Source organism: Pteropus alecto, unplaced genomic scaffold (assembly GCF_000325575.1).
Source record: "Pteropus alecto unplaced genomic scaffold, ASM32557v1 scaffold134, whole genome shotgun sequence".
Lineage (NCBI taxonomy): Eukaryota > Metazoa > Chordata > Mammalia > Chiroptera > Pteropodidae > Pteropus > Pteropus alecto.
Genome location: NW_006436283.1, coordinates 11,603,540 through 11,620,952, shown reverse-complemented (window position 1 = coordinate 11,620,952; position 17,413 = coordinate 11,603,540). Strand labels below are relative to the sequence as shown.

Here is a 17,413-nt window from a genome sequence, read left to right as displayed (position 1 = left end):
GCGGCTGGACCACAGAACGCCGGCGGCGCGGACCAGAGGGGCGCTCCGGCTCGCGAGCTGTCCCGCGCCAAAGGCCTCGGGAAACGACGGCCTCCACGGAGTCCCCTCTGGAGCCCGAATTCAGCAGGGCCTCCCTCCCGCGTCTCCCCTTACCTGGAGGAGGGCAAGGAAGCCCCCAATTGTATCCCCCTCCCGGGCCCTTGGGGGAAGTGATGCTGAAAGAGCCAGAGGGTACCGCGGGGGGTGTGTTGGGGAGGAGACTCGAGCGACCCAGGGGGAATAGGGCAGCTCCAGTGGCGGAAGGACATTGACTGGGGGGCGGAGAGACGAGCCCCCAGAACTATGAAACTCCGAAGGCTTGGTTCTAGAGAGTCCTGAAATTGATCCCAATAACAACTGCTTGAGGGCTGTGCCAGGATCCACGCCCTGGACTGCCAAAGTCACTCTGAGACTTTGGACTAGAATCCCCACCCGAAAAACCTCGAATAAACTCCAGAACGCAACTCCATTCCAGTTCCCTTCCACCTTTCCCAGTATCCCAGCTAGAAACTTGACCACCTTAGCAAAAACTTTCCAATATCTCGTTTGCAGTAGAAAGGGTACTTCCCACCTAAAACCTACTTCAGGATGTATGTTTGTGTTATGGAAATAATTTTCTTTACCTGCCAAGTCATCAGGTCTCGGCTTAGGCAGGGAACAAATCACGATGGTATTTTATGCATCCCCAAACCAAACTAGGGGGACTCAACTCAGCTCGGAGGGTGGTCAAGGACAATTCTAGAGATTAGAGAAAGGTTTTGTAAACATGTTAATATTTATTGAAATATGTGACCACCAAAGAGTGATTTAAAGAAATATAGTTAACATGATTCTGCCCACTAAGGGGCTTATTACAATCTAGTTAGAAGGATAGAACGCACGTGTGAAATGAAAATGAAAACACAAGCATTAATTGCCAAATTAATGTATTCAATATAACTTGGTTGAGCACCAAGGATGACAAACATATGCTGCCTTCAACGACCAGGTAAGTAATGAAAGTAAATAGAGTGGGCAAGGTGAGGACTTTGTCAAATGGAAGCACCTGTGTTTTGTTTAAAGTGGGGAGTTGTGGGAATGTGGGCCTAAAATGGCCAGATCTTCAAATTTTTCAAGAGAAGGTTGAAATGTGCATTACATAGGAAATCTCATGGGTTTTAAATGTTGGCCACTAAGTCAATTTTTTAAAAGTATTGCAGATTGATCAAAGTAAATGCAGTTCAGACATAGCCCAGAGTCTACGAGTTTGCAACCTGTATCCTGCACTATGTGGACAATACTAGACTTTCTAGTATATGGACAATACTAGAAAGGAACAGTGACAGCCTTCAGAGTTCACCAGCTAATAGTGGAGGAAGCCTGTTTACCAAAATAATTACAATAGGCGGCACAGCGAGGTATTTTTGGAGTTTTTAATTGCAAGCAACAGAAACTGACTCTGGCTCATCTAAACAAAAGAAGCACAAGAGAAGGATATGAACATCTCCAGAATTGCTGGTTCCAGTACAAATAGAATCCAAGCTCTCAAGCTGTTGTCTTCCAGTTGGCTCAGGAGCTGTGTGTTCCATAGACCATTCTACTGTAAAGCCAGATACTCTGGTTATTGGGGTCCACAATATGGCTAGCAAATCTGACAGGATAGCCAATTTCTTTACTTCTTCAACTAAAGTTAGTCCCTTGGTCAGATGGACTGAATGTTTGTGTCCCCTACCAAATTCATATGTTGAAACCCTACTCCACAATGTGATGGTAGGAGGTGGGGCCTTAGGGAAATAATTAGGATTCGATGAAGTCATGAAGGTGGAGCCTTCATGAATGGGATTAGTGCCCTTATAAGAAGATGAGAGAGCTTGTGTTCCCTCGCTGCTCTCTGCCATGTGCGGATATAGTGAGAAGTCTACAAGAAGGCAGTCTACAACCCAGAAGAGGGCTCTCACCAGACCCAACCATGCTGGTAACCTGATCTCAGATTTCCAGCCTCCAGAACAGTGACGGATTTCTGTTGTTTAAAAGACACCCAGTCTATTGTAATAAATTTCTATTGTTTATAAGCCACCGAGGCTATGGTCATTTGTTAATAGCAACTTAAACTAAGAGATGCGATTATGTATAAGATAGCGTGAGGGCAAATAAGGTATTCGGTAAACCCACGTAGGATGATGATAAAAGCATGGCTGATGGGAAAAGCAAATCCATATTCTGTATAAACCTCTTCCCGATGAGGTTGACTCATTGTACTTACCATGATAGGAAGAATCCATTATAATGATTAATTCTAAAATGGGCACTCGGCAGTGGCAATAGTCAGGTCAGCCTTGTCAAGGAGAAGCCCGTGATCAGTCCATAACCCAGTGAGTAGGCACTGGCCTGAGTAGGTAAGGAGCTTGACCTACACCCACAGGGTGGGTCTTCTTGCCCACTCACATTAAGCTTCTTTAGCAGCAGGAACATTTTGTAAAGTCTTCATCCAGAACACAAATACTCTCATTTTCTAGGTCTGTTCTGAGAGATTCCTCTATGTCCTCTCCCTAACCTCCTTTTCACTGATCTAAATCTCTGCCCACCTGACTATGAATTGGTATAGAGCCTTTATCGAGGCAGAGAACTACAAGAGTACAACTTAAAGCTATGCCCACTGGGAAGATTTCCTTTTGCTATTGTCCTTTCAAGTCCACTTCCAAGTGCAGCTATAACACCTTAGCAGTCCACTCCTAGCTGATACTATCTGTAAACCAAGCTCAAATGTCATCCTCCTTAGTCACTTTGTCATGGGAGTTTTCCATAAGGTGAATGGGGGGCGGGGGAGCAATAAAACGATGGGAATAAACATACTGAGAGTTGCACGTGGTGCCTTCTCCAGGCTGCTCTTATATATTCCGTGTCCTCTTGGGGAAGGGAATGCTACCGGGCTAAGTGAGACAGATACTGAGTTCATGATGAGATGCATAGGTTACACAGTCACCCGGTACTCCATGGTCAGGCTTTCAATCTCTGCCAGGGCCCAGAAGCAATTTAAGAACAATTTCTAAAAAAGAGAATAATTATTAGCCAAAGAGAGCAAGGCTTTGCTCTAAAACCCTAAGCGCAATCATAGCGATGCTCTCGGGGCCTCGCCATGGGCTCTGTGCATCCCAGCATGTGGCTATACGCAGAGCAGCACTGGATCTTGGAGCCCAGTGAACAGAGCTCCTTGCACTGCAGCCTGGACCTGCTGAAGAATCTTTTGCACTGTGGCTCAACGTTAGCAAGCTTTCAGGTCACTTGGAAAATGGGTAAAGCGGCACATACCAGTGTGGTATATGTAGTCTTTCAAATCCAAAGAGAGCTGCCAAGCATGCCGCACTGTTGGAGACACCACCACACCCCACAGGCCTAGAATTCCTCACATCCATTATGGTTCTCCGGCTACAGCCACTCACTCTTCTAAAGATGCCTTTAATTCCAAATGACACAGGTGTTTCATCAAATTGTTTTGCCACTAGCTGATATCGGGTGTTTAAATCTCAGACCTCAATACTAGAGCATTTTCTCTAGCAGCAGCCTCAAAAGACCAAACAGTCATAGGTCACCGCCCCCGCCCCCCACCCCCCCACAAACAACTTATTTCCCTGAGAGGCTATGGCCTACAGCCTCTCTGGTTCTAATTTCTTTATCAGTTTAGGTCTTTGTTGCAAGCCACAGAAACCAATACTACCTGCTTTAAGCTCACAGAATCTCTGAGAGTGCCTAAAAACCAGACTCTGAGGTTTGCAACCAGGAAATGTCCAAAATCAGGCAACAAAACTAGCGAGGACAGCACGCTATTGCTGCCTGGCACAAGGCCCAGCTTGTCCTGGCAACACCACCCACACTGAGCACTGGGCACTGCTCCATAGCACTGTTAGCTTCCAGTTCAAAGGCTGAGGGAGGGTGCCTGAGTGCAGGGTTTACTGCAGAGGAGGTCAGGATGGTGAGTACCTGACGTTTCAGCTCCCATAACATAGAGGATTCCTCCAGCCTCGGAGGGGATGTAGATAGGATGGGATATGACACATAGAGAAATCCACATGCGACAACTTGGACTTGGGTAATTTGAAGTGATATATCACAGGCCTGCAGTTAAGACTCAGAAAGTCAGCACAGGAGCTGGTTTAGGAAGGAAATGATTAGCTCTGCGATCTTAGGTCACCCAACTGTAACTGAACCCCAGTTTCCTCACATAAGTTAAGGGGACTGGGTTAGAGCTGTACTTTCCAACTCTTTCACATTATAGCACCCAATGAAAACTAGAGGAATAATTAGAAGGGCATATTAGAAGTGGTAAAAATAAGATACTTCTTTATAGAATGTAATTATAATAAAAAGTAAAATAAAATATATAGCATTAGTGAAGATATTAAATAGGGAATTTGTAACACTTTCAAAAATCTCCTTTTTATTAAATAAGAAACTTGAACTTGAATCCTGATACCTAACTTTATATTCTCAGGTTTATGTTCTAAATAGCTCATGTAATTCCTGATTGAGACTTAACAATAATCTCTTTAAATAACAAGAAACTGTCTGCAGCAGTAGGCGATAAAAATGTTTAAATCATCTTTTGTAACCATTCAAACATTTACAATGGTAGAAATTATCTTTGTTATATTTAAAGCTCTTTTTTTTCTTTCATTGACAAAAGCGCTTATAAAATTTCTTGTGGATTTTAGATCTAATCAAACGTCTTCACAGCTAGTATTTCATAATAATGATGAAGCTCTAATTTGCAGAATACACAGGCATTGTGAGAACAGTCACCTCCCAGTTTGGACATTACTTGTGGCACATCACCTACAAACAGACAAATACTTGTATATTATCCAATATAAAAATATGTGAAAATAGGGTTTCCGAGCCACCTGCACCAGAATCCCCACTATACATATACACTCACTCGCTCATACCTCCCTACCCATTGGATTGCTCTCATATTCCTTGAACCCCTGGGTTACAAACTCCTGCAGCATCTCCATGCATGCACACAATGATGCGCCCTGCATCTGGCTGCCAACAGGGACCTCCTGCTCACTATCAGGTCCCGCTCACATAGGGTCGTCAGAGGATGAGGCTATAATGAACAAAGGTGACTGGTCTGGAGGTTCCAGCCACTCTGAGAGCTGGGAGGATGAAAAATGGTGACCAAGTGGATAAATTAAAATATTATAGAAGACAGTGCAGAGAGAGAAAGCAAACCTCATAGAGACTTTGAGAGTCACTTACATTTCAGGAAATGGAAGAAGAGGAAGAAGTCTGTTAGATGATATAAAGAATGATCAGTTAGAATCAACACTGGCTTTGGGGTAAGACATAGCCAAAGAGAAACCAAGGGCTGATCGAGAAAACCGTGCCCCCAAACCTGCAAACCTTGAATCTTAGTTTTCCTATCTCTTTGGCTGTTCCCTCGGTTTCTTTTGTGGACATGTTTCCTTCTACCTGTTGGCTCAAGTGTCATTATCCTCAGGCTCTGTCCTACTTACACATCCCTGAAGCCTTTAGCCCACTCTAGGTGACTTCAGTTGACACTCAATGAGCTCATGTTTCCCAAACCAGCATCTCTTGTTCAGACCTGTGCCCCGATCACTTGTTCCTAAGCAACCTTTTGATTAGTTTTCTCACTTCCCTGGTACCAGCGATTCAAATTCCCTGAATTCAAACACAAATCTTCTGCTCACCCAGTCCTCTATGCAACCCATCAGTCCTCATTTGGGGAGGAACACGGCCTGGCTCCAACTGAAAAAAAACAAACCCCAATTGGAGACCTAAAATTTTATAGCTTTGGAAGTAACTTGCACAGTGAGATAAGCTGACCAACTTATCCCACCTTGCCAGGGACCTTTCCAGTTTCAGCACTAGAAGTCCCACATTCCAGGAGCCCTCTCAGGTCCAGGCAAACCAGGTGGTTGGTCACCCTATAGAGAGGTGTCCTTTATGAAATATTGGCAAGGGCAAAGGCCTGGGAAAAGAATGGCTGTGACTATCAAGTGCAGACATTTATGAATACTGGAGCAGCAGGTAAGGAGCAGATAGGCTCTAGCTACTCCCTAGGGCCCCTGGGGCCTTTGTACATGTCCGCAGGAGCAGGTGGGAGCAGTGAGATAGAAAAATTTGGGTACCAGATGAATGTAGTCTCACTTAAACCCACAGGCTGAAGAGGCACAGGGACTTTCGCAATGTATTTACATAGCCCAGGGGACACCACATCCACAATTTTGCCCACTGCAGTTTTGTCTATGACTTTATGATACAATTTAATGACTACATAATATTCCATCAAGAGGATTTTTGAGTTTGTTTCCAAATTTTTCTTATTATAAATAACACTTCATGAATATCTTTGGGCTAAACGTCTTTTTTCTGTATAAAATTATTTTTCCATAGTAATTTAAAAGTATCTTTAAGTGTATACGTTATGAGGTGTTGTCTCATTTAATCCTCTCAGCATCACTCTGGAGTGCACATCATTTTCTCTAGGTGGAAACTGGAGCCCAGAGCTTATGTAATTCGCCCAAGGTCACATAGCTTGTAGTGCATGATGGAGACAGGATTTGAAACAAACACCACTATACATCTTTTTAAATATGTTGATGGTAATTTTTGATTAGTTCAAGGTTGCATCATCTCTTGCCTGGATTTGCCCAGAGAAGGTGGCATCATTTGTGGGGTGGGGACTAGGGGAGGACTTGAGCCAGGCAGACAAGCTATTCTGGACTGCAGGAATGGGGGAAGCAAATTTGGAGGGGCGGGCATGTCTATGGGATGCCTTTACTTACTCACTCAATAAATATTTATTGACCACCTACTATATGCTGATAGTACATACAATGCTACTTTGAGAAGGATAGGGAGGGAAGGCTTCTGTGAAGAGGTGACATTTGAGCTTCAACCTGAACATGAAAGAAGGCATGTATATGAAGATCTAGGGAAGAACCTTCTGGGCAAAGTGGACTCAGCATGTTTGGGAAACAATAAGACTAGCTGTGTTGGGCATCTCTGTCACCCTAGGCAGGTTTCCTGACCTCTATTTTATCATACATAAAATGATTGTAGTACCCACCTCATAGGGCTGTTACGGGTATTAAATAAAGCAATGCATCTAAGAAGCCCAGTATAGTGCCTGAAACTCAAGAAACAATAAGGGTTAGTGGTGATCATTGTGATGATGATTTTATTTTATAATAAGAGACTACTGAGAAGTGCGTGGAAAGTAACATTAAATAGTCCAATGCTAATATTCAGGAATCAGATCTGAAATCAATCCTAGGTCTACCATATAATAGCATGATATTCCTAACTGTTTACCTCTTTGCACCTTAGTTTTCTTACCTATAAAACAAAAACTAAAATAGTGCTTATTGCATAGGGTTGTTTTAAGGATTAAATGGAAAAAAAAATACACATAAACCATTTAACACAGGCTTAGTAACAAGGGAAGTTCTCAAAAATTTTCTCTTTTGATTGTTGTATTTTAAGTACAAGGAGATTAAATCTCTACCATCCATGATCATTCCAGGAAGAATACTACCGTTCACGTCAGCCAAAAACCCGTCTCTGACTTACCCCTCAATTCCATTAGCTAAGTGAATAATCTCCTATTTCAGCAACAGGACCTTAGATGTGTTTTGTTCTTTACATCCATGTGTGTGTTAGTAATGCAATTCTTCTGTAAAAGTAGTATAAGTGAGTATATTCTCCTGACTTAAAAAAAATTAAAACATAACGTTTAAATCTAACCCACAGCGAGATGCTATTTAACATCCATTAGGATGGCTGCAATGAAAAAGGGAGAGGGAGAGAAATAACAAGTGCTGGTGAGGATGTGGGGAAATTGGAACCCTTATACCCTGTGGGCAAGAATGTAAAATGGTACAGCACTGTGGAAAGCACTTTGGCAGTTCCTCAAAAGGTTAAATATGAGTTTCCATATGACCCAGCAATTCTACTCCTAAGTGTATAGCCAAGAGAATGGAAAGCATATGTCCACGCAAAAATCTGTACACAGACGTTCATTGTACCGTTATTCATAATTGCCAAAAAAGTGAAAAGCAGCCAATGTCTACCAACTGATAAGTGGATGGCTAACTGAAATTTGGTCTCTGCATACAATGCACTACTATCCAGTCTTTAAAAGGAAGAAAATGCTGACACACGCTACAAATGGATGAACCTTGAAGACACTATGCCAAGCGAAAGAAGCCAAATATTGGACAAATATTGTACGATTCCACTTGTATGAGTCCCTCGAGTAGTCTAATTCATAGCGACAGACAGTAGAATGTGGTGGCCAGGGGCAGGGAGGAAGGGGTGAGGGAGAGTTAGTGTTTAATGGGTTTGGAGTTTCAGTTTGGGATGATGAAAAAGTTCTGGAGATGGATAGTGGTGACGGTTGCACAACAATGTGAATGAACTTAATGCCACTGAACTATACACTTTAAAACAGTTAAAATAGCAAATGGATTTTATGTTATGTATATTTTTCCACAATTAAAAAAATACGCTTAGTGAAAGAAGCCAGACTCAAAGGCCACATATTGTATCATATGATTTCATTTATGTGAAATGTTCAGAACAGGCAAATTATAGAGACAGAAGGTAGACTAGTGTTTGCCAGAAGATGGAAGAAGGGAGAATGGGGAGTGATGACTGCCAATGGTTACAAGGCTCTTTTTGGGGGGCGATGAAAATGTTCTGGAATTATATGGTGGTGATGGGTGCATAACCTTGTGACTATACTAAAATCACTAAATTGTACACTTATTTTAAAAGGGTGAATTTTATTGTATGTAAATTATATCACAATAAAAATTAACAAAAATAAGTAAGTGCTATAAAGAATTGGGAAAATTATAGATATGCTTTAAGTCTCCTTTAATCATTATTAGCAATATTATTAGCAACTATTATAGTAACATTTCTAATCCCTTTCCTAACATTTACATTTGTGTATATACACAAACACATATAAATTTCCAAAGCAAATATGCAAGGTAATTTGACTTCTTTTTCTTTGTGGTTTTTTATACTTTGAAATTTTTATCTTTTACTGTGTCTATGATTCTACAACTTTTTTTTTTTTCCTCTGTGGACTTCCTTTCTGCCTCATATGGACTCTGACTAAATTGACCTAGTTTTCTCTTTAATCAGACCTCCAGGAACCACTTCATTACCATGGAAAATTATTTAACAAACTTTATTTTGACTACTGTTAAAAATCTTTTTCTTTTATTTTTGGACAATGCAATCACAAAGTAAAAAAAATGTTATCATTTACTTGACCGGTAAAAGACAACATTTATGAATAAAATTTGAAAAATATATGCTGGCAGGCTTACCTGATGATAAAAATGATTGCAGCTGAAAGCTGTGTCTGCCAGACAATAGTTTTGGATTTGCTGTGTACCCTGAAAGCAGTAAAAAATGTATCGCCCAGCATCTTGATAAGGAAATCAATTACTTACCTCACTCTGAGCGAAGAGAATGAAAGGATTTAAAAAAAAAGAAAAGAAAAGAAAAAAGAATAACCAAAACGGTAAGAATAAATCAAGCTGGGAAGAGACATACATTTCAACTAGGATTGCTTTGCCTGAAGATAAAGTCTTTATGCTTTCAAATATTCATGGCGATTTTTATTCCTTCCTTCCTGAGTCCTGAACACCCATTCTAGAAGCTACCAGCTGCCAGCCTTCAGCCACACCCGATGTCATTTTTCTCAGCTTGTCAGGACAGTTACTCAAAAGAGTCACTTTGATCCTCCCCACCACAGGCATCCCATTGGAGAGCCCCAGCCCCCGCTGGCCTGGCAGCAGAAAACAAATTTAGTTTCCAGGGGGAAGTTGCACATAATCTTTTTTCTGAACTGGGTTTCCATCCTACTCAAGTTACTTCTTTTGGCCCTCACTACTCCCTGAAAGGCCCTGGCAGATAGGAAGTGAAGCAACTATAGGTTATTCAAAGCCCCATTTAGTCTTCCTAATGGGTCGTTTTCACTGAGCAATATAGGGACAGAATATTTTTATTTCCTGATCGACTAAAGCTACCCCAAGTAATTTCAGCCATTTCATTATCTTCTCACCCTCACAAATGCCGCTTTCTCAGCCAGGAAGCTATAAAGCCAATGTCTTAGGAGATTCGGAATTTTATTAAAAATGTATTTGCTTTACTCAAAAGTGAATGTAGGTTAGCTTGATCATAAAATGAATGACCTTTTTTAAGGGGAAGGGGAGGTGGTAAATGAAACATGGAGCTCATTTGCCAGCTGATGCTGAAGGCATTAAATAAATAAGAGGGTGGGGGGTGGGGGGAAGTCCGACACGTTGGCTGAGACAGTGTACCCACACGGTCTGAGACTGGAAGGAGAGGATCTGCTTTACTCTGCCCTGGGAGCACGCGCACGCGCACGCGCAAACACGCACGCGCACGCACCCAGTGGATTGCCCTCAAAGGCCGCCATGGGCAGACTGGACCTTGTTTCAAAGGCTCTGCCCTCGGCCAGGGCTACTGTAAAGCAGTCACTTCGCAGGACTGTACCCTGCTTTGCTGATTCTCCTCCACCTTCTGTCACGTTCAGGAAACCAGACCCAGATCACAGAGGCAGGGAACAGAAGGCAGTCTTGCAGACATGTCTCAGCCTGCTTGCATACATCAAATCCCTCGGCCAGAGCAGTGGCCCAGAAATGAAGGAACTGAATCCCAATCTAGCAAGGGGCCTCAGATGGCCTGCAGCTCTGCCTCCTTTCTACCCACCCCCCACTAAGGGGCCTTGCCAGGCTACAGGACAGGGAGTGAAGAAAGTATTATCGGCTCTTCAATCTAGCCCTGCTTGCAATCCTTTCTTAAAGATGTCAGATGTATCCTTGCCCTATAAGCACCCAAGAGCGCATTTTGATCAGAATCTTTAAGCTGTGTCAAGGAAGAATTTATGGTAAGGCTGGAGTTGAAATGTTTTACGAACAAAGCAAGGCGTCGTATTTAAAACCCCGATCACTGTGGATCTGAGCGGACAGGAGTCAAAGACAGATTTCAAGGTGAGTCTTGAGCAGTTAGAAGGCATGGCAGCGCCCTTAGGCTTGGGCAGTGCCCCTGCTCACTTCCGGGGGCTGATGAAGGGGTCCCCAGCCAGCCTTCTGGGCATCCTCATCCCCTGGGTGACATCCTCATCCACTTGCCAGACCTGCTGGAGCCTTGGTCCATTGGTTCCAGACCAACAGCAGGGGCGCCACCTCCAGGCCATTCCCAAGAAGTGTAGTTTTGTGAATCAAACTGATAATTCGCAGATACCTTCATTCTGGGCAATGTGTATTCAGCCTCAAGATGCAGCAGGGCAAAGAGCCTAAAGAGGCTCTTGGTTTGGGGATACCCTCCCCTAGGCAATTCTAGAATATTGGGTTTCTTGGAGCTCAAGAATCTGGGTGGTTTATCTCCTACTTTTCCACCCTGTCTGCCCCCTAGTGACCTCAGAAAAGAGATAGGATTCCTCCTGCATCAGCCTCACTGCGTGTTTAGTTTCAGGGACTGCTCTTTATTTCTAACTTGTCCTTGTCCTCCCTCGGATCAGCTTGGCCATGTACCTCAAAGCCAACTCTTCAGTCTGTCTCAGGGAGTCGCTAGCCTAAGTGACTTCCTCCTCTGCAATAGCATGTGAAGAAACCTGTAATGATTAAATGACTAACATCCATGACCCTGTAGAAAAGACAGAATTGCTAGTGAGCTTGATGGCCTTCAAGGAAGGGAGTCTCCATCTCCTGACAGCCAGTAGTGCCTGGAGTACACTAGGCTTAGCTCACACCTCATTACAGCTTCGAAGAGTTGGATTCTCCCATTTTCCAACTGAGCAACCCAAACTGTCACAATAGCTGGGGTGGCAGGGAAGCCCCACCTCCAAAGCCCCATGGCCTGAGACTTTGTGGCCATGCCAGCTTTGTTGCTGCTGGTCTAAAGGGCTCTGCCAGACCATCATGCAATTGGCTAAAATCCAAGTCCGCCCAAAAGTACAGAATGGACAGGGTCCTCTTCCACCTGAACAGCCATCAGTGCCCTAGCAGCAGGACCACACACATCAGTGCTGGGATTGAACAGGACTACTCAGTATGTCACTGAGGGTCATTCAAACTCCTGAACATGGTCCAAGGGGACTTTTGGTGGCCCTAAAATCCATCAGCTCTTGAGCTGCAGGTATTCTGGCTTAGACAGCAATGGTCCTAAGCGTTAGTATACCTTAGTATACTCTCCGGGCCCCACTGATGCCCATGGCCATCGTATCATCATGGTGGGAATTGGTACCCTGATTAAGGTGGCATCTTTCACCCTCTAGTTTGGACCTTTCCACTGGATTCCTTGTGAAATACATCAATCAAGCTCAAGAGAATTCTCCCTTTGCTGCTTCCTGCCCACCAGGAAACACAGCTGTACCACTCATCTTAACTCAGCAAAATTTACATACAGTTCGCTACATTCCCACGGCCAAGATACACTGACACACATCAATCATGGCTTCCATTCCTTCAACCTTCTAAATCACCAGGCACCAGCAAATTGCCAGAACCTCAAGAGTTTGCACCCTAAGAATCACCTCAGGAGCTTTTCAAAAACAGAGGTCCCGCTAGAAGTAGACACTTATACAGTCACTTGATTTCCAACAGAAGCATAAAAGCAACCTGGTGAAGAGAGGAAACTGTCTACAACAAACATTGCTGGAAAACTGGATATCTGTGTGGAAATAAAAAACAAAACAAAACAAAAACACAAATCTCAACCCCTGACCTCACACCACACACAAGCATTAATTCAAGATGGAGTCTAGCCTTCAATTTAAAAGCTAAAACTCTAAAGTTTTTAGAAGAAAACACAGCAGAACATCTCCATCACTTGGATATAGGCGAAAGTTTCTTAAGACACAGAAAGCAATATGCATAAAAAAATTAATAAATCAGATTGATTAAAATTTAAAACTTTTGCTCACCAAATCATGCCATTAAAGAAATGACCAGGTGAGGCACAGACTGAGTGAGTGTTCTCAAAATATACATCTGACAAAGAGAGGTATCCAGGATATAAAAAGAATTCTTGAAACTCAATAGTACGAACAATCCATTTTTAAAAATAGGTAAAGGATTTGAAAAGACATTTCACAAAGGAAGATATATGAATGACCGATATGCATATGGAAAAAAAAAAAGGGCTCTCCATCATCTAGTCATTAGGGAAATGCAAACTAGAATCCCAATGAAAGACTTCTACACTCCCACCAAAATGGCTAAAATTCAAGACTGGAAACACTAAGTATTGAAGAGGATGTAGAGTAACTAGAGTTTTCACACATTTTGGTGAGAGTTTAAAATGGCACAACAACTTTGGGAAAATGTATGACAGTTTCTCATAAAATTAAACATACACCTTACCTTATGACCTAGCAAATCTATTCCTATATTTAGCCAAGAAAAAACGAAAAAATGTGACCACACACACACAGTTGTATGAAAACATTTATGGAAGCTTTATTTATAATAGTCAAAAATTGGAAAAAGTTGTCCATCAACAGAACAGCTAAAAAAAAAAAAAAAACCTGGTATTTTATACAATGAACTATTACTCACCAGTAAAAAGGGACCACTACTGATAGACACAACAACATAAACAAACCCCAAAACATTATGTAAAAAGTAAAGGAAGCCAAACACATATGAATTTCTGGAACAGGTAAATCTGAAGTGAAAAAAATCAGAGATCTTCCTGGGGAGATGAGGGAGAGATTGACTGGGAAAGAGCACAGGGTGACATTCTGTACCTCTACAGAGATTTGGGTTATATGGAAACACATTTTTCAAACTTATCAAAGAGTATACTTAATATCTGAGCATTTCATTGTACGTGTTTGACATAAACATATGATATATATGTGAAAGATACTCATGTTAGTAATTTACTTTGAAATACATAAAAAGTAAGATGGGTTAGTCTACGGCCATGCCACCCTGAACGTGTTCAATCTTGTCTAATCTCGGAAGCTAAGCAGGGTCGGGCCTGGTTAGTACTCGGATAGGAGATCACCTAGGAAGACCAGGTGCTGTAGGCATTTAAAAAAAAAAAGTAAGATAGGTTGATGGATTAAAAGATGAGTGGAGAAATGGATAGAGCTGTGATAAAATAAATAATAAAATGTAAATTATAGAATCATTTCTATAATTGGTGGGTATATTGATAATTACAACACGATATTTTCAATTTTGGGGGAGTCATAGGACTGCTTAACTGAATTGACCATTTTTTCAATTAGAGTCGACATTTAATATTATTTTATATTAGTTTCAGGTATACCGCATAGTGGATAGATATGTATATATATGGGAATATAGTTAATAATATCGTAAAAGGTGAAAGAGCTATACAATCTGAAGAAAAACCAGAGCATAATAATATTGTAATAAGTATGTATCGTATCAGGTAGGCACTAGACTAATCAGGGGCATTACTTATTTTTGTTTCTTTAGCGGTAAACATACGTGGATGTTTGTTATATTTTTGCCATAGTCTTGTTATTGAAATATTCCATAACAAACAAATTAATTAACAAAGAAATCAAATGAAGTTAACCAGGTGATTCTAACATCCACTCCTGGACTCTGAGAACTCAGGAGTCTCCATGCTCAGCTCGCTGAGGGCCACATAACACCTATCCTGAGTGGGCAGAGATGAATTTCCTGTGGCTGCTGTAACAAAACGTCACAAACTTAATGGCTTAAAATAATGCAAATTTATTATCTTACAGTTCTGGAGATCAGAAGTCAGAAATGGAGGCTCTAGAGGCGAATCCATTTCCTTGCCTTTTCCAGTTTCTGGAGGCCGCCCACATCCCCTTCTACCATCTTCAGAGCCAGCAGCGTAGCATTTTCAAATCTCTCCCTGACTCTGACTCGTCTGCCCCATTCCCACATTTAAAGGACACTCGTGATTCCATGAACCCCACATAAATATTCCAGGATCATTTCTCTTGCTTTAAGATCATCATCATCTGATTAGCAACCCTAATTCCATCTGCCATCTTAATTTCCCTTGCTGTGTAATATAACATACTTACAGGCTGTGGACATCTTTGGGGGACCATCACTCTGCTTACCGCCGGACTCTGCTCACCTGTAAGGAGAGTAAGGAGAAGTACTGTGGTTGATGACATGCACATGCCTCCCAGCCTGGATGAAAATGGAAATGCTGGCTCTTGCACAGCCATGGCCTTGCTCTCCATTCTTTTGGATCCAATCCACCCACAATTACACTCTACTACCCCCAGACCACAAGCAGCCCAGGCAAGAGAGGCAAATGTGACATGCGTGCAGGAAATAGTGAACCCCATCTGCCTCACGACTGACTCCAATGTTTGGTGCTAATGAAAGGTTATGAGCTGGCAGATGGATTATTGGTCCCTATCTCTTCATCCAAAAGTCCTCTGAACAGGTTAAGACATTCTACTGGGTGAGTAAAGGGAGGCCCTGCTCTGCCCTGCCCTGCCCTGCCCTGCCCTGCCTGGGGACTTAGAAGAGTCAATGCTTGCTCAAGTTCTGGCCCTTTACTTGGCCAGCACGGCCACCCGCAAAAGTCAGCCCCTAAACATCATTCGACAGCCAAAAGCTTTGGCCTCTGAATAACTAGGAGAGTTGCTAGTTATTAACTGATGTGGGAAAGACTGAGGGAGGAACAGGTTAGGAAAAAGACCAGAGTTTAATTTGAGACATGTTAGATTTGAGAAACCTATAAACATTTTGTTTATTCTTTGTGATATATTCGCACGAGTTCTTACGCAGCATGAGGAATAACTATTTACAATCAGTCCTATTTGTTGTAAATAAAGTATCTCGATTATTTTTTCTTTTATGATGGTTTTGTTGGTTTTTCAGTAGACAGAAAAGACCGAAAATCTTCAGGACATTGTGCGACATACTGATGATTTCTCAGAGGGCTTTAATTTCTCTCTCTCATTCTGTGTCCTCTTCCTGGCACCCACCAGCAGGATCCTTTATCTATCCAAAGGGGGTTGGTTTGGGGGTAGAGTTTTCATTTCTAAGCACTGTTAGAAGATGCACCAGAGGATGATGGAAAAGAGCACTTTGTCACAAGTGGACAAACTTCTAGAAACTGTTGGTTTGACTCTATTATAAAACTGTGAAGGTAAGTGGAATTCATGGCAGATCCGACGTTTACAGTTTTTAAATATGTCTTCCTTGTGTTTATTTTGTTAAGTAAATCTTTTTCGCATTTTTTAGCTCCCCCTACTCCTAGCTCCCCAGACATCCAGGAGGGTCAGTCCAGGGAGGGAAATCAGTTTAGTTTTAAAGACTGTGAGTAGGAAATCAAATGTCAGATAACATTTATTACCGGCTTTTAACCAGTATTTCATGAAGATGTTTGGGGAAAGGTGGAGACTGAGTCAGAGGGGCTAAGTGGGTAGAACCCTGGGGTCCCTCTGTGTGTCACCTGTCCGTATTACATAAACACGGTCCTGTATATAATGCTTCTGAATTGGAAGGACTTCATGTGAAAAAAGTTTCTGCCATTTTTTAAAAAGTATAAAAACAATGCAGCTCCATATTATTTCAATTAGGGTTAGAGTCACATACCTTATCTTCCCAACTAGTGTTGGTTTATAATGGCTAAATTATTTTTCCTTTGAGAAATATTCATTTTCTTTGAATGGCTCTCATGTGTCCAAAGTGAAGTTAATTCTTATATGATTACTGGTCGATTTTTTTTTACTATTGACAATGGGACTTTTTCCCCCTCACAAAATTTTCTAGCTGTTTTACAGTATAAATGCAACTGACTCTAATAACCTTACATCTTGCTGACCCCATTGCTGAACACAAGTCATTTTTAGATTGATTTTCCAGAATATAAACATCTTGACTGCCAAAGGTGATAGATGTACTTCTTTCTTCTCAATTCATTTTTTTTTTTAATTCTAAGAAGGAAAATTCTTTTCCTTCTTAGAGAATTATGACAAGCATTAAATTGAGTTAACTACACTATGTATGGGCATCTTGGTTTTACACTTAAAAAAATTTAATGTATGTACAGGTTTGAAAATTCAAAGGCTTCAGATTAAAGCTAACTGAAAAGTGAAATTTCATAATCGTATATGTGAGAATGTGATTGATATATGTGTATATGTTCACAAGTTCTAAATTATACATCTTTTTATACCTGTTTTTAAGTATAATGATTCTGCTTCTCTATTAAGTGAAGATTCCAGGTATGGGGGGACACCCCTTAACCCTATAAGTCATGAATGAAGCAGATGGGAAAGAATGCATCCACTAGGAAAGAGGTGGGGTGCATGGTGAATGGGCGGGGGCTCCCAAGGGGATCCCTG

At 41.8% G+C, this 17,413-nt stretch overlaps 1 pseudogene; it reads left to right on the top strand.

Moving 5' to 3' along the window:
* Window positions 1-14,006: 14,006 nt before the first annotated feature.
* Window positions 14,007-14,125, top strand: LOC112480116 (annotated as a pseudogene).
* The last annotated feature ends 3,288 nt before the right edge of the window (window positions 14,126-17,413 follow it).